Source organism: Sander lucioperca, chromosome 3 (assembly GCF_008315115.2).
Source record: "Sander lucioperca isolate FBNREF2018 chromosome 3, SLUC_FBN_1.2, whole genome shotgun sequence".
Lineage (NCBI taxonomy): Eukaryota > Metazoa > Chordata > Actinopteri > Perciformes > Percidae > Sander > Sander lucioperca.
The window spans coordinates 25,869,435-25,888,478 of record NC_050175.1 but is presented as its reverse complement, the minus strand read 5'-3'; the positions used below and the strand labels follow the sequence as shown (position 1 = coordinate 25,888,478).

The 19,044-nt window shown below is 43.4% G+C and overlaps 1 protein-coding gene across 2 annotated transcripts in view; it reads left to right on the top strand.

Moving 5' to 3' along the window:
- LOC116067762 overlaps positions 1-19,044 on the top strand; it is a 157,809-nt gene that overhangs the window by 119,711 nt on the left and 19,054 nt on the right. The gene's annotated exons all lie outside the window — the stretch shown is intronic.

Genomic DNA, 19,044 nt, shown 5'->3' with positions numbered 1-19,044 from the left:
TAATGGTTTTTTTTTGTTATATATATTTGCTCAGTTCCAGACATCCTCTGGCCTGCTGGGCTTTTTTACAAACTGGTAAACATGTTCTGTATTGTCAGCTGCTACTTAGCACTCAGTTATGTGCTTCCTTATACATCCAATTTTGAGGGTTATTCAAGATATAGTATACAAAGCATGGACAATATGGAAGCAGAAGGTGTAGGTGAGCATGCCCCCTTCTAAACATGGTTATCGGCTGGTTAATTAGACCTTCTTGCAGACCAGTAGCTCCAGGTGTGGATAATTGGGAGTAGTATGTGCTGAAGTGGTGTTGTCTGTCTAGCCGCTGCTGTCATCATGCCGGCTGCCTCCCACGAACATGACTTTTAGGACCAAATGATTGCTAATAAAACACTTGATTGAGAGGAGTAGAGAGTGGGCACCATAAACAGGCTGGATTCTGCCCTTTAATTTCACCATCGGCAGAAAATTGGTTTTGCTGTGCTGCAGAGTTGTCACACATATACAGTTTAGTTGTCTGCCCAAGGACTGAAATTTAATTTAGCGTGTGTTTGCGCGCATGCGTCTGTCAAGTCTGACTGTCTGTCTGTGGCTGTGTGTCTGTCTACATGAGTCCGTTTGGAGTACCTCTGTGTGCAAAAACTAACTCTGCATGAACTGCATATGTAGGAATTTGTGCTGCCGTGTTTGTGTGTGCATGCTTTTTTGTGCTTTCTTATTCTCTAGTGACTTAATCGTTTTGCACTGCCAGGTTGTTACAGCAGCATTTTACACTGTCTGGTTGTACTGAGGGGTGATTTGCTCTGTACACAGCTGTTGTTCTTCTGGATTTGAATGCTTCTTAGTGTAGTTTTGCAAATGATGTGTTACTGTATCATTGCGATAACCTGTAAACCTAAAAATGCCATTGGCATCATCAGTTTGTTGTAGGAAACGTTTTGACAGTAATTTTCTGTTAAGTGTATGCTGATTGGATATTTAAAAGGCACATCAGCTGAATTGTTTACAGTAACAGTGGTTGTGTTGGGTTTTCAGTGTGGCTAGTTTGTAACAGTTCTTGTGTGTATGTAAGTGTGTGTTTATGGTGCTTGTTCCTAATGAAAGCCTAGAGCAGATGCATATATCAGAGCTCCAGCACTAATAAAAGGCCAGCAAGCTGTGCTCCTCTCCTTCTGGGAACAGCACCACTTTTTACTGCTTCTCTGACAGCAAGATAAAGTGCCCTTCCAATTAGAAAAATATTTGCCCACATACCTACCAACAGCAATCCTGGGTTTTTATTTTTCATGCCATTTGATCAGGAATTCTTGCTATTTTTACAGTGTGTTTTCTTATCATCATGTCCTGGGTATTCACATGTTAATGTGCACCCCACCACTGCACCATAATGCTGTATAATGAAATAACCATGGTTTTTATTTTGTTGTCTCTCTTCTCACCTTCAGCAAGGTAGGGCTGTGCACAGTTCTGCTTTGGTTTGGGAGTGAGACAGTATGTGTTTTACAGTAGCATTTTGCATGATAGGATTCATGCTGCTGTGTGTGTTTGTGTTGATGTCATTCTTGTTGCCCCTGTCATCTGTCTGTGCCTCATACAGAGATGTGTGCATATATACTTAACCGCTGATGCTAGTCCCCATCTCTGTTTAAGAATACCGTAGATGTTTTGTATCCTTTTTTCCAGAGAGTGCATTAAAATTAAATTCTATCTTGGTGTTGTGAAAAGAGGCACACGTAAAAAATAATTGGCTGTAGGAGAGAACAAAGGGCTGGCTCCTCTCTCCTCCCTGCACACCCCAGCCAGGCATTAATATCAAGCCTGCTGCATTGTTCTGCTGTCTGCAGCCATCCCCCTAGCCAGACACTCAGCTCTGGAGAAGTCACTTTTAATGTCTGATAATCAAGGTGAATTTTCAAAAAGCTGCTATTTTCAAATGATGGTGTATATATTATGTGTAGATGGGAGTTCAGGAGCAGAGGAGCTCCACTTGGTGAGAGTGCCAAACATGTGAAGTGAAAGAGAGACACCTAACGGCCACAGAGAGAACTGCAGGCTGATTTGAGCTCTAATCAGAAGGACAGAAGCCAGCTTGTATATTAGTGTCATTGCCGAAATCTTCCTGATAATTTCCTTTGTATTTAATACAATAATGTTTATTTGGTGTTGTATTGTAACTAGCACCTCAGCGTCTACTGTAATGTACATTGTCCAATATTGCAGCATCTGTATGTGTCTCCTGTGGCTGTGGAGTGTCAGGGGAATGTATTTCTAGAGTACAGACGCTGCCTGCTGTCCATTGCTGAAGGTAGCTCTTGTGTAGCGTTATTGGGGAATCAGGCAGCCAGCAGCAGAGCGGTGGAGCTCCATTTCCCTGCTACAGGGCACAGACTCATCTTCCTTTTGCTCCTCCCATCTCCCCTCATCCCCCACCACTAGGTATGATTATTTCTCCTTCGCTCCACCGCACCATTATATTCCAGGTCTGCAGTTACCCCTCCCTGCTGTCATTTTTCATGGCATGTTTTTGCCCGTGTGCAGCACTGCACATTTGCACTGTGCCTGCGCAATATGTTAAGGATGTGAATATATGCAGTGTGCAGAGTGTAATAAGTATATATTTATTTTCTTTGCTGGTGATTCACTGTTTTTTTTCCGGTGCTTGAGAAAAAAGGCCAGCTCTAGCCATGTATCTTAACAAACATGACTGCTGTGTATGCACTCGCCTCCAAGGCTTTTTACTCACCGGGGAAACAAAATTATACATCTGAGGCAGGCTGGTTGTTTTTCGTGGTATGACTGTTAAAAACATGCTTGGTATGTTGGGCTATAAGCTTTGCTAACACCAGTTGGCTAAAGTTTTGGTTTTGTAAGTGGCAATTGCCGCATTACAAATATGACAAATTTAGATTCAGTTTTGCAGTGATAGCAATGTTGACAGCTGATCAGGTGATTGGACAGTGTGACTCATTGGGCTATTGTTTGTACGTAAAATACCCCTGTAATAACTGACACCAAGCCAGGTGTACTGCCATCAACAGCTAGGTTGTTCACCACCTTCTGTCTGTCTCTCCATACTGCCCCCCAGTAGTCCTTCAAATAACACTGGCATGATAGAAGTCTCCAAAACGCAAATACACAACACACACACACACACACACACACACGCACACACACACACACACACACACACACACACACACACACACACACACACACACACACACACACACACACGGCTGGAATTGACATTATAGTCAGAGGGGAAGTAGATCTAACCCTGTGAAACAGTAGGATTTAAATGGATTCTGTGCTGGGAGCAGCACGGTGTACAAGTCTCCCTCTGTGAGGCTGTCACAGTAGGACACTTGCCGACTTGCATAACCGACAATTTAAAAAAACATAATTCTTAAAGATACACTACCTGGTTTTGTTACGTACCCACTACCGCCCATAAATCCCAGAATTTTCTTCCAGCTCACTTGAGCAGGAACAGTACGCAGGAAATAGGAAACAGGAACAGGAAATGTCTATCAACAACTATAACAAAATCAGTGAGTCTACTGCAGAGATGATCTAAAATATGATGCAGTGTGAATGTCATTGATTTTTCGAGTTTTAAGGTGTCTCGCTATGAAATACTAACTTAAGGCACTAGTTCAGTACATTGTGAAATGAAAAGACACTTGCTAATTTACACCCCACTTTGTAGATGTGCATTCTTTTTGATGACTGTATTGTGTTAATGCATTACTATATACTGGATGACAGTATACAAATATCTTTTATACAGACTACTTAATCATTTTGACATTCTAATTTTAAAATATTTACTGTGGTGGTTTTGTTTGTATTCAATAGTTTCTATATATAGAGTATCTGTCCCCTGGCTGTGGTCTGCAATGCAGATCATATCATACCATATCTTCTATCAAGAACAACTTTGAGTCTGCTGGCAGTCCCATATTGTATTGTCATATCTGTCAGTGTAACGACTGCCAACAAGGAGGCTCACATTCCTTCTTGTGTTGATTCATAAAAATATACAAAATTGAATATGTCTCAGGGCTTACAGCACTTGTTCATGCTCCCGTACTATGCACCTGATACCTGGTATGGTGCCTTGATGTAACATTGTTTATAGATAACTCGGTTTTGCCTTCAGTGTGATTGCATAATAACCAAGCATTCAAATGTGTGAGTGCTTTATTTGTTCCCCGGCAGTAGTCGTGGTAGCATTATTTTTCTCTGGCTGGTTGGAGGGCATACTTTCAAAGTGTGGATCTCAGCTGTGGTGCAGAATAAAGATGGAGAAAGGAGGAGGCGAGGGCCACAGGCATTCTGATGAAAGGATGTGTGGGGAATCTGGAGTGTGGAGAGAGAGCGAGCGTTTTGCCAGTCCAGTGTGGCAGAGCAGGTCTGGCTCGGTGCCAGCCTGGGCACTGTGCCCACGAGGAGGCAGTGTGTGGCCAGCATTGACTGTAGCACAGAGAGAGAGAGACACTGAGAGATACAAATGTGTCTGTGGGGGTGTCTGAGGCTGACTGGCAGAAGAGGTTTAGTCTGCATTTGCATGTGAAGTGGCCAGGTTGTGATACAGCAGGAGAGTGGAAAGCGGCAGGGGAGAATGAGGGGAAATTTCCTGGGCAGTGTTATGTCACCCGGTCTATTACTGATCACAGGTCTTGTGTATACAAGCAACGCTGGTGAAACTTGCAGTTGAACTTATATTCTGTCCTTCTGTCAAGGAGTCAACGGAACAATTGGCACAGTTCATTTAATCAGACATTTGTTGTTTCTTTTAATAATGCACTTGATTGTTGCTGTTAATTGCTTTGTCTATTGTTTCTTTATGCACTGCCTGAGTAAATACTTTCTCCATTGGACGCAAATGTTATCTCTCTGCTTTGTATGCATTTACATATTGTTTGCCTTTCTACATATTATCTCTCTCTCTCCCTCCCTCTCTTTCTTTCTGTTCACCTCTTTGTATCCTTAAAATATTCTCCACACCCCTCAGCAGTTCCGCATGGCAGACAGCCCTAATATAATCTGTGCGTCTGAATTCTAATTTATACCGTCAGGATAAAATAAATAGTCTGCAGTTAATTATGGGGAGCCAGCTCCTGGCTTTGCCCTGGTGATTTATGAAGTGTGCGTGGGCATTCTGCAACGCATTTTTCTTAATTTATTTTTAATCTGTCTTTCAATTAATTTTACTGCAAACGTCTTAATGATGGCAGAGGGCTGCGTTAATGAGGCCGGTGAGGTGAAATGAACAGGCACTCACCCCTGTGGGGTGGAAGTGAGAGGCTTTGAGGATGGGGTCATGCAAAAGGTCTTATGCAGCCATAGAGGTTCAGTCCCTGCCATGTCTTTACACTACCCCAAGATCTTTTTAGCGTTTCAAACGTGCCAAAAGAAATGGCTCCTCTGAGGTAAATTAACATTTTGTGTTATTTTGGAACAGTTTGTTTCATGATGTGCAGCAGAGGTTTTTTATGCCTTATCCTCCAGTGAAAACAATACAATACAATGTCAGTTGTTCTCAGTGATTGGCATCTTCACACCCACCATCACTTCTATTTAAGCTGGTTCATTCAACTGTTGTAGTGAAAGTGTCACTCTATTCTTGAAATCCGCCCATTATTTCAGTGATTTTGACACCGCGTGATTGTCCAATTCACACTCCCAAATTCAGCCCATGATTAAAGTCGTATTCAGAGTGGAATTGAAAGAGCCATGTTTTTTGTTTTTTTTGTGACTAATGACTTCCTTATTAGGTAAAAATGTAGTGCATCTTTCATAGTCTGGATGTTTGCTGACTGACTAACTTGAGTTAGTGGATCTCAGGTGTTGCTGCTTGCTTTTCTTTTTGTCTTTAACCTTGTGTGGATTCACAATCAACTTGCTCATATAGTCTTTGTCCCTGTGTGTCTTGGCTTGAGGCGCTCTCCAGAGGAGAGAGAGAAGGCTGCAGTCTCTGCCTCACAGACAAGAAAATGCCTCATATGATTAGAAGCATTTTAGTCATCGTTTCACCCCCTCTCAAATTAGACCAATGTCTCTTCTGTACTTGTTATGCACCATCGTTTTCTGCCAATTAGCATGGAGCGTCTCAACGCTGGAAGGGCCTGGTGTGGGGTAGGCAGGAAGGCGATGTAACCGTGGTGGTCAGCTACCAGACAGCTCACATCAGCCTACCCCATTAGGGACATTCGCACACATCTCTCTGCATCAGGATGCTCTCATTTACTGTTTCCACATCCAGCCATTTATCTCTCTTTCCCCCGCTCTCACACTCTTCTCTCTTTCTTTTTAATTTTCCTCTCAAAAACAGATCCCACATTGAGCAGCCAAGCATGGCTGGCTGCAGTGCCTCTCTTGAAAGAGCAAAGGAATGATTTAATTTATTCTCCTCTCTGTCTCTGTGGCCTCCTCTCCCTGCTCATACACAGATCATTACACACAGAGGCCTCATTTTCATCTCCCTGTGAGGGCACATGCAGGGCTTTAACTAGTCAGCCACGCCATGGCCATTGCTGACGATCAATACCTGTGGTCAGGACGGAGCACGCAGTGCTTCCTAAATAGGCCCTGCAGGTCCAACCATAAAACACCTTAGAGGCCATACATGCCACCCCATAAATCACTTTTTTTCTTTTTGGCTTTCATTCCTATGGAGGAGTGAGGGGAGCCAAGCTTTGTTGGATAGGTTACCCATGGAACTGGGATAATGATGATTGAGAGGTCATGACACTATTCAGAAAATACTGCTAAACTGAAGGTTCAGGGCAAGGGTTCACTCCAAATGAGTCTGGTTGGCATAGGAATGGGATAGGAACAGGTTTAAGGCTGTTGCTCTTTACAATACAATGTGTATCCACTATTCAGTTAAAGGATCACATTCAAGGCATACCTGTTTTTCTTAACTGGTAAATGACGAAAAGTTAAAGAGGGAGTGACACAGCGACGTGACAAATGTCATAAGTGTATACAACACACAGCATTTAAAGTACATGGTATGTATTCTGCTAAGACATCAGGGCCTGCAGAGATGGTTTAATTTAACAGTAGGCCACTCACAACTGAGAACTGCTAATGAGATTTTACTCAGTTGAAACCTAAATGAAACTGAGATAAGCTCTGAGGAATAGTCGGTTTGAGTTTTTTTATATGGATAGTTCCCTGTTTAGTTTGTGGATTGCAGGACTGGAATAGGTGATATATGAACCAGATCGTCAGAGTTAGCCTGGGGGCTGGTAGACAGAGACAGGAAAATGGATGGGTTTCTCATCTTGCTTTCGCCTCCAAAGCTCTCAGCTGGCCTGATCCCTACATTAACCAAACAGATAGCCAACAACTTTAATTACCTTTGCATCCAGTCGCTCTCCCCATCCACTACTCCCCACTTTGCCTGTGCAAATGAAAGAAAGAGAGGAATAGAAGGAAGGGAAGCATAATTACTTATTTTACTGGAGTGCAGCAGAATGCCTTTTGCCAAATGACTCTAATTCCAAATGGTTAACAAGATTTTTCTTTTTAATAGAGCCGAATCCATGTGACAGCAAATTGCTTTCCTATTTGGGGCCTTAATGGCTTTTCATACTTTGGACTTCCAATAAGCAGTAAACTCGGAAATTAATATTGCACACTGTGTTATGATGCAAATGGGACCGAGATAGGAGAGCTGTACCTTCACGCAGAACCCTCTGATTAGATCCATAATTGCTCTGGTGGGATGATTTGTCCCGTTTGTTTGAGCTTATTTATTTATTTGTATAATTTCCGTCCACATGCTTTAGTCTAACATCATTATCAGTGACGCATCTGCATTGCTGTATGTTGCATTTCACTTTTGAATGACTTTTAATGAGTTGTAATAGAGGATAAACATATTCACAAGTTCTACATATAATAATAAAAGAGTAATTTTTGTAGCCCTGCTACTTCTCTCTTTTGCCTTTTAAGTGATTCACTTAGAAAAAATAACATTTATAAGTATGTACATCCTCAAGTAGACTTTGTTTTCTCATGGAGACAAATACAAAAACTGAAAGACCACTTTCTTGCTCATCCCTAGTTTCAGAGTATATTTGTTTTAGTTTGCCGTTGACTGGCTCAGTCAGACCGGTGTGAACCCCTCTTGCTGTCGTAAGAGCAGGCACAATCTAAAAAGATATATTTGTGCAAGGTTTCTTAATTAACTTTGATGCAAGAATTTTCAATTCCATTTTACACATTCTCAATTATTAATCCTTGCCTGTGCATAAGGAATTGTATTCCTAATAAGGGAGATGACAGAGTGGTACAGAGGTGTCCTGTTAACAGCACACAGATCAGAACATGTACGCGTAGTTTTAGAGCTGTCACTGACAAAATAAACCAACAGCACCCTTGTGCAGGAGGTTTCTTATGTCACCCTACTGTACCTACCTCATACTGAACAGTCCTACTGCTTCTTTGCTGTGTAGCTTTTGCTGTATCTGACTCTGTATTGTCCTGATTTGTGTCCACTCCTTCTGGATGTTGTACATTGTCAGAAGCCTCCTTTTAATACAGATTTTGTATATATTCTACACAGGCATCCCTTAGCACTGTCCTCAGTTCTCCAGGGCTGTCATTATGGGTTTGGCTATAGCTGCAGCACCAGACACACAGCCAGCCTGACCCGCACACAGAAATAGCAAATAAATGTAGCTGGATGGGCCTGCGATTGCTGCCAGCAATTGAGGTTAAGCATCCTTTGGTGTACGGGGCCTGAGCATAAGCAGCAGTTCAGCCAGATATTGGTCACATGACAACACATACAGTCTGATTCTTTGGCTATATCTCCATGGCAACCCTTAATTTCTTCTCAGCACAATCCCATTTCACCTGTCATTCTAGTAATTGGCTCTGAATTTTTCTGCATATCTGGAATAAAAAGTAATAATTATCATGATAAGAAAATATTTTATATATAAAAAAATATATATGAACCGAACAGCGACAGGCAAGTGTAGGGATATGGGAAATACCCAAGCTTTCATTAGGCAGGAATATTAAGTCAGCAACAGGGCTTTTTAGGGACTAATAAAGCTTGTTATCCTTGTTTTCACAGGTTCCCACTCATTGTGTGCAAGAGCCACACTGTAGAGAGAGTCTGAGTTTCGATTTGGTTTTAATTGGGTCACTGTCTCCTCTCTCCTCTCATGCAGCCTTTCTGTTGAACTGAGCTTAATTAGACCTACAAGATTGTGACACTAGCAGAAACATATTACTGTATATCTGCTCTGCCTCTATTTCCATTGAAGTTCTCTTTTTAGAAGTATTAATAAGACAAGCTATGTAATGACATTTGCTATACTGCTGTAGTCATTAATGGCCCTCGCCCGGTGTTAGACTGTATAGCAGCACAGAGAGAAATTGATAAAAGGTTTTATGGAAATAAAAGATGGTTCCTGAAGGTGGAGATAGCCATGCCTAATGACTGTTGTGCCTGCTGCTCCACATTACCAAGGTCACTGACTGCTAAGTGGTCTATAGCCTTTTAAATGGCCATGAGGCCTTTCCATCAGTACTGGACTCTCTGACACCATAACCTCTGTGAAACACATAAAAAACTCATATTTTCTTTCATTATCCTCATTTCAACTGGTTTTCTACCAGGACACAGTGGAGAAATGTGTGCAGTCATGCTGTATTTACATGTCGGCTGTATGTTGGCTATAGAATGCATTTTCTTGCTTGGTCATGGTTGTCTGAGTTATAATTATAGTGAGCGATATGTCAAACATCTCCTATTAATATTCTCAGAAGTATTATGCACCAGCAGTGAGGGGTATTCAGCTTTATTTTTCTAATTTATGAGCACCCTCCAAACCTCATTGGATTATCACATATCAAGATCACAGTTATTTCACAGTGCTCTGCAACAATAGCAAATCTTGCCGACACTGTAGAGTTTTTGTTTAGAATGAGGACATAAAAACTAAAATATTCAGTCCTGCTTTAGAGAGCAAAAACAAGAAAGCCAAACACATTGTTGGATTTATATGTGTGTGTGTGTGTGTGTGTGTGTGTGTGTGTTGGGGGGGGGGGCATGTATGTCAGTGGAATTAATTGATTTGCCCATATTTATCAAGAGAGTAGGTGCCTAATCCCAGCTTGCATTATTAAAGATAATACCACTGTGGTTTCTGCAAGACCACCACACTGAATCAAAGTCTGACATGGACTCATGATGTATGGATATATTATTCAGAGCATTGCATGGGCCTCAGAACTGTGCAGCTCCTTTATCTGCCCTCCCAGCTTACTGCCTCCTCATACATACACACACACATGCACACAACCAGCACTCATCAACCCCTGGAGGGCACCTGTGTTTTCAAAGTAAAGTCCACTTAGAGAATAGCCCCAGGCGTCTGAATACTGAAGTGCCCTGTCTTACACATTACAAGCCTGTGCACAAGCCAGAAACATAAACACTCTCAATAGCCCTTGTCTCCTCCCAAGAATACCCCAAATACCTCAAAACAGGGGGAAAACTGCTTACACAGGCCAGAATATGGAACAGATAGTCTGTGGGGACATGACCACATTAAGGACCACTCGCTGAGATGTGCAGCTCATCGGACAGTAACCTATGGCCAGGAACTAGATTATAAGAAGAAAAGCTGACAAAAACAAATATTAGAGTTTTTAACATTTTCTCTTTGGCAACTGACAATGAAAGTAAATAGCTTTCAAGGACTCTGCATATACCTTGTATGTTCTACAGGCTAGTGAATGTTATCGTTTTTTAAATATGTCTCTGATGGAAAACAGCTGCTTAAACTGAGGTGCACTAAAAGATAAAATGTGTACTGTAGGAGACAAACATGCAGCCAATCATCTTCCAGAGGCTAACACAGGGTTAATGATCAGACATTTCATTCAATCCCCCAGTCGAATAAATGAGGTTGGATCAGATGCCAGGAACAGGAGAAGAAACAGCCTTCAGAGCTGGCTTCAAAAGTAATAAACAGTCTTGAACACTTTAATATTAAAAGAAAAACAATCCTATTAACAAGCAGAGAAAAGACAAGAGTTTTCAGAAAAGCAAGGAAGCTGTAATTTAAATTTTTAATGACCGTTCCTGCATGATGACTTTGTCTATGTATTTTGTCGTTTGGAAAGGGAAACGAGTCAGTGCTGTCACACTTAATTCAGTCCTTTTGTGCTAGAACAGTGGGTAAATAGCTGGGGGAGTCATTTGAATGTCTTAATATACCTTGTAACTGCTCCATCTCTAAATGTGTTGAAATGGAGGCGTGAGGAATGGCATCATTAAGGTAATGTGTTCAGGAAGCCAATGAGTTGTGCTCTAACCTCTGCTGCTCAGCCTGAGATTCGGTAAGTGCACAATCTTAGGTCACCTTAATGAGAGAGCGGCGACACTTGTTATAAACACACACATGCACACACAAGGCCTCAATTACATTGTGAAATTGCTTTCAAATGAGTTGTACAGCATGTCTAGATGCTCTGTTGATGTATTCTTATGAAGACTCTGGGTCTGTTATGCAATTGTACAGTAGGTTTGAGATCTGTTTGTGCAGTTGTACCATCAAACTGCCGTTTTACTGGCCTAATGCAAAGAGAGGGCAGTTATATATCACAGCAGAGAGTGCTGTATATTTAGGGAGGCCAAATGTAAAGCGAGGTAGTTCTTTCAACTGTGACCCGTCCCTTGCAAAAGCCAGTTTTAAGAGGAAAGGGATTTTAGCTACATGCATACTTTTGCTCAGCCCCAGACAGTGTTTCCAAGCACAGTAAAGCCTAAGATTTCTCTCTCCCTTCTCTTTTTTTTCTTGTCAACCATGCAGCGAGAGTCAACAGCCATCCTTTTCTGCACACATTTGAAGTGTCCTCTCACTGAGTTTGGAGGCAATCGGTAATGACCAGAGGATCTTGTGTCAGTTGGTGCTCCAATGTGTGTTTTGTTTTGGCTGAAGAGTTTTTAGTGATGAATTTCACCCATCACATTCACCACTGTGGTTGACCAATGGGTTTTGTGAAAGCATGGTCTGTGGTGTTTTTCTTTAATAAGTCCAGAGGTGAGGCAAAGCAAGCAGACCATCAGTCATCCTGTCAGGATCTTACCCAGTATTAGCCCAGTATATTGGTGGAGATATTTAACCTGCCACAGTTGCCTACGTCACAAACCAGTCTTATCCCTCATGTAATGATTTATTTTACTAAGCTAAAAAGTTGTATTCCTGGCCTTTTGTCAATTTCTCTAATCAGATACTTTCTGTGTGACAAGATAAGAATTATCAATGTCTTTATGGTGGTATTTTCAGTCTTCTATTTATATACAATTCAACTGATGTATGCGTGTGTGTGTGTGTGTGTGTGTATATATATATATATATTTTGATATATATATATATATATATATATATATGGCCTCCCACCAACCTGAACAACATGTAATGTGATTAAGAGCTACATAAAAACTAGTTAGCAAGAAGCAAAAAAATAAAAAAATAAAATAAAAAAAATGCTGAATAATTTATTGCATTCATTCTACTACCACTTGGAGTGGCAGACACTGTATATTTCAAACTTGACCAAACCTACTATAACAGGAACGAAGACTAAAGATCAACAGGATCACTGTGTCTTGTATGAAAAAATACTGAAACTATATCCCCGTTTTATATAATTAACAAAGTTAAATAACAACAAGCAGACTGTCAGCTCTGTCCCCTGCCTTCTGTCTCTCCTCTATTACCTTGCCTCCCTCACCCCCTGACACTTGTGTGGTCCAGCGCAGCTCATGCAGGGCCAACCTGAACAGTGGCACTCTTGCCTTTGGGCCTCGGTTACACACCTCAGAATGGATCTTTATTTACAACACAGAACTCGGAAACAGCTGGTCAATCCATTTAGCCTAAGGCCACTGATTTGTTCGTATTTACTACAACAGCCAAAGAAAAGCCAGGGTATTTTTTCCTCTTTCCTTCCTATTGATCCAGCGCTTAGAAAATCTGCCCTGCTGTCTAAACACTATTGATCCCTCCCTCTCAACGACAGGCTCTCGCACCAGTGTATAAAGGGACTGGATGAATTGAAATTTCATTTCCGACAACTTGTTCCTGTTATTTTTACCCTTTTTTCAATAGTAGGGAACATGGGAGTTGGCGGGCCGCCACTCAGAGATTCGATCAGTGTTTTGCACAGAGGAAAGAGGAGGTACAGAGGTGAGACTGTTTAGATTATCCTAAGCAGGTCTTAACACCACTATGCTATAGACAGGTCTTAGACAGCTATCATTAATGGTTTTCAGAGCATGTTTATAGCCAGAGTGGAACTTTTATAGGTCGGAGTAGTCATTGGCAGTCGGGTTAGAGTTATCTTTCTCTCAGCCACCTTAAAAAAATGACAGCAAGCATCCGTTCAATGGATGTGTTGAACATACAGGTGGTTTCGCATCTTATACCCCATTAATGTAAAGTCATGTATACTAAGGCTATGTTTCGACGGAAACGATCTGAAGAGAAAACGCAAAAGTGGCGTTGCGTTCTCACTTTTTATTCTGCGTTTAGACGAGAGTTTTGGGGGGGAAATCTGCGTGCATATGGTGACACAAAAGTGTGTGAAATTCGATGTAGTATGCACGCCAGGCGGCTAGGTGGCACTGCCACACAACACCACCAAGGCTGCACACCTACGTAGAACCTTCCTTCTACTTCTCTCCTTAGTAGCGCCAAACCAAAACATGTCGAAGCGAACAACAAAAGCTGACAATTTTGTCTGGAAAGACGAGGAGGTGGAGTTGCATGTTTGTCTGATGATGACCGGCACAATCGACCGTGATAAGCCACAGCACAGCACCCATGGGAGCACTACCAATATCCTGAGCCTCGCAGCCCTTCAGCCGCTGCTTGAGAGCGAGAGGTAGCGGGCAGAGGAGGGTGAAGCAGACCCTCCTCTGGCCGCTGCCACTCGCTCTCTCTCTTTCTCTTCATCCGCAACGTTGTATGTCTGGCTCAAATGAATAGCCTACATATGGTCATCGAACTATAACAACCTTATCCACATTGTCGAAATCATTTAAATATTGAGCCATTACATGTATTGAAAATCTTTTAGATAACAGGAGCCTATAATTTCTGTAGCCTACTTCGTAACAACAGACTACCTGGACGCCTTTTTCTCGTCTCTCTCCACACCGCTGTCTTCAGACTTTTGCGTTTTTACCCTTTAGACGGTAACGTGACGGTGGAGCGTTTTTAAGATTTCCACTCTGGAGGGTGGTTTCACTTTTTTGCGTTTTTAAGTCGCAAAAACGCTGTCGCCGTATAAACGAAAGGCACATCCGATAAAATATTTTGTCGTTTTCACCTGCGAGCGTCATTGTGTAAACAGGGCCTTAAACTCACTGCTGGCCAACTTGCTTTTGCCCATTACAAAGAGCATTTCATTTTGTTTCTCTTGGATCAACTTTATATTATTGTTGGATAGCAGCTGCAAGCTGGAACTATTAAAAACTTGATTTGCTCTTACATAATTTATTGGCATTTACTGTACAATGTTGACTCATTAAACTTATAAGATAAACTGAAAGCCAATGTGAAAATTATATAAAGGATAATTAGAATTTTTTACTTTCTTGCCTTGAAAAGGTTGCTGCTCAGCAACCAAATGTCTAGTCTCAGATGTCAGAGCTTTTCCACAAGCCCTTGAATGTGCAAACAGGAAAGCTGCAAGCAGGAAACAATCCCTGCTTTACAACATATACAACATAACATAACAACCAAATCTCAAGCGAGTTTATGTGTTTGCAAATTGATTTTCTTAACCATAGTTGTGTAATCTGGAATCAATGGGTGCCTGGACATAAAGAAGGAAATCAATCTAAAAAATTATTGCATGCTTTGGAAAAAAGGTCAGTAGTTCCATCCATCCATCCATCTTCGTCCGCTTATCCGGTCTCGGGTCGCAGGGGTAGCAGCTCCAGCAGGGGACCCCAAACTTCCCTTTCCCGAGCCACATTAACCAGCTCCGACTGGGGGATCCCGAGGCGTTCCCAGGCCAGGTTGGAGATATAATCCCTCCACCTAGTCCTGGGTCTTCCCCGAGGCCTCCTCCCAGCTGGACGTGCCTGGAACACCTCCCTAGGGAGGCGCCCAGGGGGCATCCTTACCAGATGCCCGAACCACCTCAACTGGCTCCTTTCGACGCAAAGGAGCAGCGGCTCTACTCCGAGCTCCTCACGGATGACTGAGCTTCTCACCCTATCTCTAAGGGAGACACCAGCCACCCTCCTGAGGAAACCCATTTCGGCCGCTTGTACCCTGGATCTCGTTCTTTCGGTCATGACCCAACCTTCATGACCATAGGTGAGGGTAGGAACGAAAACTGACCGGTAGATCGAGAGCTTTGCCTTCTGGCTCAGCTCTCTTTTCGTCACAACGGTGCGATAAATTGAATGTAATACCGCACCCGCTGCGCCGATTCTCCGACCAATCTCCCGCTCCATTGTTCCCTCACTCGCGAACAAGACTCCAAGGTACTTGAACTCCTTCACTTGGGGTAAGGACTCATTCCCTACCTGGAGAAGGCACTCCATCGGTTTCCTGCTGAGAACCATGGCCTCCGATTTAGAGGTGCTGATCCTCATCCCAGCCGCTTCACACTCGGCTGCGAACCGATCCAGTGAGTGCTGAAGGTCACAGACCGATGATGCCATCAGGACCACATCATCTGCAAAGAGCAGCGATGAGATCCCCAGCCCACCGAACTGCAACCCCTCTCCACCCCGACTACGCCTCGATATCCTGTCCATAAATACTACAAACAGGATTGGTGACAAAGCGCAGCCCTGGCGGAGGCCAACTCTCACCTGAAACGAGTCCGACTTACTGCCGAGAACCCGGACACAGCTCTAGCTTTGGTTGTACAGAGATTGGATGGCCCTGAGAAGGGACCCCCTCACCCCATACTCCCGCAGCACCTCCCACAGTATCTCCCGGGGGACCCGGTCATAGGCCTTCTCCAGATCCACAAAGCACATGTAGACCGGTTGGGCATACTCCCAGGCTCCCTCCAGGATCCTTGCGAGAGTAAAGATCTGGTCCGTTGTTCCACGACCAGGACGGAATCCGCATTGTTCCTCTTCAACCTGAGGTTCGACTATCGACCGAACCCTCCTTTCCAGCACCTTGGAGAAGACTTTACCAGGGAGGCTGAGAAGTGTGATACCCCTATAATTGGCACACACCCTCTGGTCCCCCTTTTTGAAAAGGGGAACCACCACCCCGGTCTGCCACTCCTTAGGCACCGTCCCAGACTTCCACGCAATGTTGAAGAGGCGTGTCAACCAAGACAACCCCTCCACACCCAGAGCTTTAAGCATTTCTGGACGGATCTCATCAATCCCTGGGGCTTTGCCACTGTGGAGTTGTTTAACTACCTCAGCAACTTCCACCCGGGAAATTGACAACAATCCCCCATCATCCTCCAGCTCTGCCTCTACCATAGAGGGCGTATTAGTCGGATTTAGGAGTTCCTCAAAGTGCTCCTTCCACTGCCCTATTACCTCCTCAGTTGAGGTCAACAGCGTCCCATCCTTACTGTACACAGCTTGGATGGTTCCCCGCTTCCCCCTCCTGAGGTGGCGAATGGTTTTCCAGAAGCACCTTGGTGCCGACCGAAAGTCCTTCTCCATGTCTTCTCCGAACTTCTCCCACACCCGCTGCTTTGCCTCTTTCACGGCAGAGGCTGCAGCCCTTCGGGCCCTTCGGTACCTTGCCACTGCCTCCGGAGTCCTCTGGGATAACATATCCCGGAAAGACTCCTTCTTCAGTCGGACGGCTTCCCTGACCACCGGTGTCCACCACGGTGTTCGTGGGTTACCGCCCCTTGAGGCACCTAAGACCCTAAGACCACAGCTCCTCGCCGCAGCTTCAGCAATGGAAACTTTGAACATTGTCCACTCGGGTTCAATGCCCTCAGCCTCCACAGGGATGCACGAAAAGCTCCACCGGAGGTGTGAGTTGAAAGTCTGTCGGACAGGGGCCTCCTCCAGACGTTCCCAATTTACCCGCACTACCCGTTTGGGCTTACCAGGTCTGTCCAGAATCTTCCCCCACCCCCTGACCCAACTCACCACCAGATGGTGATCGGTTGACAGCTCTGCCCCTCTCTTCACCCGAGTGTCCAAAACATACGGCCTCAGATCAGATGAAACGATTATAAAATCGATCATTGACCTTTGGCCTAGGGTGCTCTGGTACCAAGTACACTTATGAGCATCCCTATGTTCGAACATGGTGTTCGTTATAGACAATCCATGACTAGCACAGAAGTCCAACAACAAACAACCACTCTGGTTTAGATCAGGGAGGCCGTTCCTCCCAATCACGCCTCTCCATGTGTCTCCATCATTGCCCACGTGCGCGTTGAAGTCCCCCAGCAGAACTATGGAGTCCCCCACTGGAGCCCCATATAGGACTCCACTCAAGGTCTCCAAGAAGGCCGAATACTCCGAACTCTTGTTTGGTGCATATGCACAAACAACAGTCAGAGTTTTCCCCCCCACAACCCGCAGGCGTAGGGAGGCGACCCTCTCGTCCACCGGGGTAAACTCCAACGTAGCGGCGCTCAGCCAGGGGCTTGTGAGTATGTAGGCCCCGGGCTTCCTCCGGGCAGGGTCACTCCATCTCTTCCTCGGTCACTCATAGGGTTTTTGAACCATTCTTTGTCTGGCCCCTCACCTGAGACCACTTTGCCTTGGGAGACCCTACCAGGAGCACAAAGCTCCAGACAACACAGCCCTCAGGTTCATAGGGACACACAAACCTCTCCACCACGATAAGGTGATGGTTCCAGGATAGGGGTCAGTAGTTGTTTAAAGTTAATGTAATAAAACATGGAAAATCATTGGTATGGTCCTTTAAATCACCAACTCCAATCCTTTTTTGCGTTACAAGGTGTTGAAATTTTGAGGATGTTGTCGAGGAATCTCCTATACTGTAATCTAAATCTGCAGTGTTCCCAACCATGGCACCAGATAGCTTTGTATTTAAACTTTGTTAATGTGATCATCTTTCATCATTCTCCTAATGGTCGGAAAGGGAAACTTGCGTAGCTCGGTGAGAAAGATGTTGTTGTTTTTAACTACCTTTCCTTGATTGAAAACGTAACTCACAAGGTCAAGGAAAAGCGTAAAGGAGAATTCATAATGGAGTAAAGAAAAAACAAGAAAGATCCACCATGATGTTGAGAGAATCCAACTGAATTTTCACTAGGTGACTTACAAAAATTGTTTTTTTTGTAATGGCCTCCAAAAATGATTTTAGAATCTATTACTAGTTGACTATGTTAGTCACTAACTCTGTTATTTAGTGATTAAGTCCATTTGAAATAAAATGTAATTGTTATTGTATTATATCATATACCTTACTACATAAAGGTTGGTCCCATGTTTCCCAGGAGATGGTAAAGGGAGCACTGAACACTTTTCCCTGTCTTTCAGAGAATTTAGCCAACTCAACACAGCTGCCACTTAGCCATAAACATCTAGAGTAACACAGTAAGTCTAAAAGCATCTTTAACGTAAAATACTTTTTTTTCACACTTACAGAGTTTGATATGGAAAGAGGTAACCTGTAAAGACCCTAGCACATCCAAGAGGAGTTCCACAGTGCCCCACATAGGGTAAACCAAATCCTGCTCACGAATGTGTCCAACTCTTACCATTACAACAAGATAGAGTGATACATAAAAAGGGAGGTTCTGTTTTAATTAACATCAATATTCATGTAATGGCCATAAAGCCAGCCCGTATTCCATTTCAAGCTCTTAATGTTAATGCATATTTTAATACATTATCATTGCCACCATCATAATTCTTATAATGATAACTGTAATCATTAGATTTATGCCAGAATTATGGTTCTGTTCCCTAAGGGCACATATTTTGCAGGGAATCCAATTTCTCCCTGGTGTATAGCGCTCCCAGTCTTTCCCTTCCAAAATACTGAGCAGACACTGATAAAGATAAACACACAA